Source organism: Mandrillus leucophaeus, unplaced genomic scaffold, assembly GCF_000951045.1.
Source record: "Mandrillus leucophaeus isolate KB7577 unplaced genomic scaffold, Mleu.le_1.0 Scaffold1, whole genome shotgun sequence".
NCBI classification, from domain to species: domain Eukaryota; kingdom Metazoa; phylum Chordata; class Mammalia; order Primates; family Cercopithecidae; genus Mandrillus; species Mandrillus leucophaeus.
In genome coordinates this window covers 15,252,355-15,258,733 of record NW_012098097.1, presented here as the reverse complement: position 1 = coordinate 15,258,733, position 6,379 = coordinate 15,252,355, and the positions used below count along the sequence as shown (strand labels likewise).

Sequence of the window (6,379 nt, the reverse complement as noted above, 5' to 3'; positions counted from 1 at the left end):
CCCCACGTCGCCGCCCGCCAGGCCGACGGAGGACCAGGGCGGGGACGGGGGTCTCAGCGGCCCATTCTGCTGTCACTTCTGACCTATTCTCCAGCAACGGCGGCGTCAACCCCCGTCCCCGGCTTTTTTGCGAGGTTTGTTGAAGACGGATTTAGCCCCCGCAGAGTTGGGGAAGGACGGACGGACAGAAGGCCCAGCTCGGCCCACCCCTTCCCCTGGTCGTCTCCCGGCGGGCGGGAGCCGCAGCAACAGCCTCGGGGAGCGGGGCCTGGCCCAAGACCCCCTTCGCGACATCGGTAGCCAGGCATGGCCGGAGGGACCGCGGCTGCTCCACGTGGCTCCCGCCGGCCGCCACCCCGCGCGGGGAGGACACGTGCGTGCGGTGAGTGGCCGGCGGGCTGAGGGGACGCGCCTGAAATTAAATCTTCCCAGTGCCTGACCTTGTTTTTTCCTCGGCCCCGATAACGGCAGCAGCTGTTTTTTCCAGAATCCCTGCTGCTGGGGGAGGGGCGATATTATTATTATTTTTGGTTGTCACAACCTCCTGGAAAAATTCCCTGGCCTCAGAAAGTGTAACAATGGCCTGGCGGAGTTCTGGAGGAAGCGCCCCCTCCCCCTGCTTTCTCCAGGGATACTTCTGCCCTGGAGCTGCAGTGGGGACCTCCTCCCCTGCTCTGGCCCTACAGCCCCCTCCCCGGCCTTCAGAGCCTTACAGCAGGCTCCTAAGTATGTGGCCTTGGGGTCCTGCTGGCCCCTTCTGCCTGCTGTGCCTACCGTCCCTGCCCCTGGTCACACCTGGGGAGTGAACTGGGGAGAAGCTGATAGTCTCCAGCATGAATGAGGCTTGGGGGGCACGAGGCAGAGGCCTGGACACCCCACCCACCCGGAGCCCTCCCCGGTGACCCTCACCCAGTGCCTCCTTTAACACACCACTGCACGCTGGACGCAGTGGCTCATGCCTGTAATCCCAGCACTTTGGGAGGCCGAGGAGGGCGGATCACTAGGTCAGAAGTTTGAGACCAGCCTGGACAATATGGTGAAACCCCATCTCTACTAAAAATACAAAAACTGGGGCCGGGCGTGGTGGCTCACGCCTGTAATCTCAGCACTTTGGGAGGCCAAGGTGGGTGGATCACGAGGTCAGGAGATGGAGACCATCCTGGCTAACAAGGTAAAACCCATCTCCACTAAAAATACAAAAAATTAGCCGGGCGTGGTGGCGGGCGCCTGTAGTCCCAGCTACTTGGGAGGCTGAGGCAGGAGAATGACTTCAACCCGGGAGGCGGAGGTTGCAGTGAGCAGAGATCACACCACTGCACTCAAGCCTGGGCGACAAAGGGAGACTCCATCTGGAAAAAAAAAAACAAAAAAACCACACACCACTATTTGGAAGACTTGCCTCCTCCCCAGGAATTCTGCTGTGTTTGCTTTTGGGGTCAGCGCTGGCCCAGAAGCAGTTAAAGATTAACTGGCCCTGGGGTAGAAGCCCTGGGGTAGAAGAGGGGGTTGAGGAGGAGGAGGGGAAGGGGCTCCAGCACAAGTAGTGCCCAATTCCTGGGCCCCTCCCTGGCGGCCAGGCGACTGCTGGGCTCTGCACACCGCCCATCCCCCCAGTGCTGCTGACCCCGCTCCAGCCTGCCCCCACCTGGCAGGCTGTGCAGTGGGTTCAGGTGGGAAGCAGTTGCTGGGCCCACCTGTCTGGAAAGGGCAACTGGGGGCCCTGACTGCTTAGCACAGCTTCTGGCTCACACATCCCTGCAGAGTGTGGGTGCTTGGTGTGGAAAGAGGACGGACCTCTGCCCTCCTGGCCCTTCCTCCAGTGGGAGGAGAAGCCCAGGAAAGAGGCTGAACCCAGGAAGGGCTCTGGGCAGCCTGGTCAGTCAGTCCTATAGTGTGTGGCTGGTCTTGGCCTCCTGTTCTGCTTCCCTGTCACAGGGGTCCAGGGTGTGTGTGTGTGCACGTGCATGTGTGCGCTCGTGTGTGTGGACTGCTAGGGGCCCTCATACAGCCAATCCTGTGCCTGCATCTCCTCCTGCGTGGGCCCTCCTTGGTCAGGAAGGGGAGGCAGGAGGGTCTCAGCCCCTACCTCATTCCACCCCAGTGGGAGTGGCCTCTTCATGTCCAGTTGGTCCCAGGATCCGCTACCCCATCATCAGTGTCGTCGTCATTGCAGGGCAGCGGCTCCTCCCAGCGGAGAGCTCCAGGACCCGCCCTGCCCTGTGGGCAGCAGGGCCCTCTCCCAAGCCCCTCATCCTGCCCATAAACGTATTTACACTTGTATTACCCCAGGTACGTGGCTGTGACAATGGCATCCCCAGCCTGCATAGAGGACAGGAATTGAACTTTAGTCTCCAGGCAGTTAAGGTGCAGGGACTATACTTTATTAATGGTTGTTATGCAATAAAAAACAATACAATGGCCCCTATTTGTAGTTTTTAAATGCAATTTGTTTTAATTTATGTTTCTGAGTACTTCTGGGGCTTGATGGGGGCTGTTGGGACATTGCTGGAGGGGCTGGGCCACAGTGCCTCCATTAGGAGGCACCGGAGATGAGGTGAGCCTGGGGTAGTGGGAAGTGCCGGGGACGTGGAGGGCACAGCCATGGCCTTACTCTGGCAGAAGACAAATGTTCTGGCTGCCTTTTAAAAAGCCGTGGCCTTGCCCATTCTGTCCCTGGCCACTACAGAGTGGGCCTGGGGAAACATTCCTGAGCCTGACATCCGGAAGCCTGCTAGGCAGGGCCATTTCCCGGGGATGCTGTGACCTTGGGTACGGTGGCTCCCCTCACTCCCTGCACCCCCACAGGCATCTGGACAGGTCCCTTGGGTCCAAAAGCAGCTGGCCCAGTGTCTCTGGCCCCCGCTTCAGGAGCCTTGGAACTGGCCACAGAGGAAGCAGTCTTGTGTGGGGATAGGTTATTTCTTCTACCCTTGGGAGAGTCCAGTGTCCCTCCTGGTGCTGTCTGCCCAGCCAGGGCCCCGTAGTCAGTGCCAAGGCCTGAGGGCCCAGAAACCTCTCCAGGTGGGTCCCCTTGGCTTCCTTCTGCACCTGGCATCTGCCTCCCCGAGGCTGCACACCCACTGTGCAGAGGCTGCTTGGCTGGGAAGGGGCACCATCCCGCTGCCCCCTCCCCAACCCACACACAGACCTCAGGGCAAGGCAGGAGCTGAAATCGTGACAACAACATTTCACCCCTAGTGACTGAGCCAAAGCAAACCGCTTCCTGGGAAGAGAGGGGAAGAGAGGGGGAAAGGCTTCTGGGAAGTGTGGAGCCCAGCACTGGGGTTGGGCGGGGGGCTGGCTTTGCACAAAAGAAGGAGCCAGGCCTGGTGGCTCATGCCTGTAATCCCAGCACTTTGGGAGGCCAAGGCTGGAGGTTCACTTGAGTTCCAGAGTTTGAGACCAACCTGGGCAACATAGGGAGACCCCCCATCTCTACAAAAAATAAAATTAGCTGGGCTTGGTGGCACATGCCTGTGGTCTCAGCTAATCAGGAGGCTGAGGCAGGAGGATTGCTTGAGCCCAGGAAGTTAAGGCTGCAGTGAGCCATGATCACGCCACTGCACTCCAGCCTGGGAGACGGAGCAAGAACTTGTCACAAAAACAAAAACAAAACATACAAACAAACAAAAAAAGAAAGTGTGAGAAGGACCAGAGCTGGGGACTGTTGGATGGGACCATGTCCAGCCGTGGTGGTCCCAGGATCTGCCTGCTGCCCTCAGCCCCTTTTATTTCAGACCCATCAATAGCCTGTGTGTTCAGCATCCAGATGTGGACACTATCAGAACCAGGGCCCCCAGGTGCCCCTGCATCCCACTTCCAGGCCCCCACGAGTTTTAGCCAGATGCAGCGCAGCCCTGTGTGGGGCCACCCTTGGTATGGTGGGCGGTGGGGGGCTGCAGGGTACCTCCTCGTTCCACTTTAGGCCACTCCCAGCCAGTGGCCCCGGCCCTGTCCGAGGCCACCCCACCCCTGCTCCTGAGGATGGAGTCCGCACCTGCTGCCCCTCCCACCAAGGACCATCCCAGTGCCTCTCCCTCCCTTTGCCTTTTATTCTGGGAGCCTCAGCTTGCCAAGTTAATTGGCAAACTTCCCCAGAAGTAAACTTGAGGGATGGAAATTAATAATTTTCTCGGTGTTGCACTCATTGCTAATCAGGCCAACTGGGAGGAGGGGCCTGGGTGCATCAGAGGACCCCTGAAAAGCCATTAGCACGAACGAGATCTAAGGGTGAGGGTCCCCCATGCAATTCAGCAGCTCTGCAACCCCAGTGCCCAGGTGCAGGAACATGGGGGCACGGGGTGAAGACAAGGGCACCTTGGAAGGATTCCAGCCATTCCCACACCCACACCCGGCCCAGGCAAGCAGTTCCCCTCTTGCTGTGTGGCCTGGGCTGGATGGGGTCCCCAGGGTCTCTCACTGACCCTGGAAAGGCCCACATGAGTGAGACAGGGAAGGGTGTGAGCCCAGACTGAAGCTCAGGCCTGGCGGGGGATGGGCCCTTGGGGAAGGGGCCTGAAAGGAGAGCCAGGAGGCCAGAGCAGGGCCCAGCTGGGACCCAGGCAGCCTGCCCTGACTTTGGAGCCCTCCTTTTGGAGACAAGTGCCGGCCCACCAAAGGGTGCACAGGGTTGGGGACCTTGTCCCCAGGACTCCCCTGTCCTATAAGGAAGTGTAGCCCCAAATCCCCTACATTCCAGAACTCTGGCCTTGACGGACCTTGTGCCAGGCTGGTGGGGAATGGGCGGAGCTTAGAGGCCTCTGCTCAGGTCTCTGCACCTCCTGAGCCATGGCTGGGCCCCTGGCAGAACCTTGCCACCATCCATTGCTTTGTCAGCTCCTTGGCGGGGCCTTCAGAGCCTGTGGAAAAAAGCATCCGTATGTGGTCCTCAGAGGACCTTGGTGAAAATACAGATGCCCAGGTCCAGCCCTGGAGAGTAGAGCCTAGGAGGTGTCGATGTGACCACCAGGACCCCACGTGGTCTGACCCAGGCAGTCCAACGACCATATGCCAGGAGACCTGGTCCGGGCTGCAGGGTCAGCTCTGGCGGGTGGGTCTCTTCTCACGAAGCGTTTATTGAATGGAAGGACAGATGGGTGGATGGGTGTTTGGATGGGGTGGATGGGTGGGTGGGTGGGTGGGTGGATGGTTGGATGGTTGGATGAGTAGACAGATGGTTGGATGGGTGGATGGTTGGATGGGTGGATGGTTGGATGGGTGGATGGGTGCATGGTTGGATGGTTGGATGGGTGGATTGGTGCATGGGTGGATGGGTGGATGTGGTGCATGGTTGGATGGTTGGATGAGTAGATGGTTGGATGGTTGGATGGGTGGATGGGTGGATGGGTGGATAGGTTCATGGTTGGATGGTTGGATGGGTGGATGGGTGCATGGGTGCATGGGTGCATGGATGGATGGTTGGATGGGTGGATGGTTGGATGGGTGAATGGGTGCATGGTTGGATGGGTGGATGGGTGCATGGGTGGATGGGTGGACGGTTGGATGGGTGGATAGGTGCATGGTTGGATGATTGGATGGGTGGATGGGTGCATGGTTGGATGGGTGGATGGGTGGATGGGTGGATGGATGGGTGGATGTGGTGGATGGGTGGATGGGTGAGTGGATGGATGGGTGGGGTGGATGGGTGGATGGGTGGGTGGATGTGGTGGATGGGTGGATGGGTGAGTGGATGGATGGGTGGGGTGGATGGGTGGATGGGTGGATGGATGGGATGGGTGGGGTGGATGGGTGGATGGGTGGGTGGATGTGGTGGATGGGTGGATGGGTGAGTGGATGGATGGGTGGGGTGGATGGGTGGATGGGTGGATGGATGGGTGGATGTGGTGGATGGGTGGATGGGTGGATGGATGGGTGGATGTGGTGGTTGGGTGGGGTGGATGGGTGGATGTGGTGGTTGGGTGGGGTAGATGGGTGGACGGGTGGATGGATGGGTGGATGTGGTGGATGGGTGGATGGATGGATGGTTGGAAGGGTAGATGGGTGCATGGGTGGATGGTTGGATGGTTGGATGGGTAGATGGTTGGATGGTTGGATGGGTGGATGGGTGCATGGTTGGATGGGTGGATGGGTGGATGGTTGGATGGGGTGGATGGGTGGATAGGTGGACAGTTGGATGGGTGGATAGATGCATGGTTGGATGGTTGGATGGGTGCATGGGTGCATGGTTGGATGGTTGGATGGGTGGATGGGTGGATAGGTGGATGGGTGGATGGGTGAGTGGATGGATGGGTGGGGTGGATGGGTGGATGGGTGGATGGATGGGTGGATGTGGTGGATGGGTGGATGGATGGATGGTTGGAAGGGTAGATGGTTGGATGGGTGGATGGGTGGATGGGTGGATGGGTGGATGGATGGATGG

The 6,379-nt window shown here is 59.2% G+C and overlaps 1 protein-coding gene across 1 annotated transcript in view; it reads left to right on the top strand.

Annotated features, from left to right (window-relative positions):
• The window catches only part of TMEM105 (transmembrane protein 105), a 136,717-nt gene that overhangs the window by 96,361 nt on the left and 33,977 nt on the right, over positions 1–6,379 (top strand). The gene's annotated exons all lie outside the window — the stretch shown is intronic.